Below are 955 nucleotides of genomic sequence, written 5' to 3'. Positions count from 1 at the left end.
ATCTCGGGTGCTATTACAGATAGCGCAATAAACCAATGTGCATTGCCTGTAGGAAGCCCAGGCGCATGGTTCAGTGCAGCGGGAACGACCTCGGACCACCAGGGGCCGAGAAAATCACCGTCTCATGGGCACGGACTGTCAGGGTCAGGGAAAAATCCAATATACATCTGATGATATCTCGGGTGCTCTTAGAGATAGCGCAATAAATCAAAGTACATTGTCAGTAGGAGGCCCTGGCGCATGAATCTGTGCAGCGGGAACGACCTCCGACCACCAGGGCCAGAGAAAATCACCGCCTCATGGGGTCGGACACTCAGGGTCATGGAAAAATCCAATATATATCTGGTGATATCTCGGGTGCTATTACAGATAGCGCAATAAATCAAAGTGCATTGTCTGTAGGATGCCCTGGCGGATGAATCTGTGCAGCGGGAACGACCTCGGACCACCAGGGGCCGAGAAAACCACCGTCTCATGGGGCCGGACTGTCAGGGTCAGGGAAAAATCCATTATATATCTGTCGATATCTCGGGTGCCATTAGAGATAGCGCGATAAATCAAAGTGCATTGTCTGCAGGAAGCAATGGCGCATGAATCCGTGCAGCGAGAACGACCTCGGACCAGCGGGGGCCGAGAAAACCACCGTCTCATGGGGCCGGACTGTCAGGGTGCGGGAAAATTCCATTATATATCTGGTGATATCTCGGGTGCCATTAGAGATAGCGCGATAAATCAAAGTGCATTGTCTGTAGGCGGCACTGGCGAATGAATCTGTGCAGCAGGAACGACCTCGGACCACCAGGGGCCGAGAAAATTACAGATATTCGGAATCCGTCACCCAAGGTCATGTAAAAATCCAGCATATATCTGGTGATATCTCGGGTGCTATTACAGATAGCCCAATAAACCAATGTGCATTGCCTGTAGGAGGCTCTGGCGCATGAATCTGTGCAGC

This window comes from Nomia melanderi, unplaced genomic scaffold (assembly GCF_051020985.1).
Source record: "Nomia melanderi isolate GNS246 unplaced genomic scaffold, iyNomMela1 scaffold0014, whole genome shotgun sequence".
NCBI lineage: Eukaryota > Metazoa > Arthropoda > Insecta > Hymenoptera > Halictidae > Nomia > Nomia melanderi.
Note: the sequence above shows the minus strand (reverse complement) of the source record.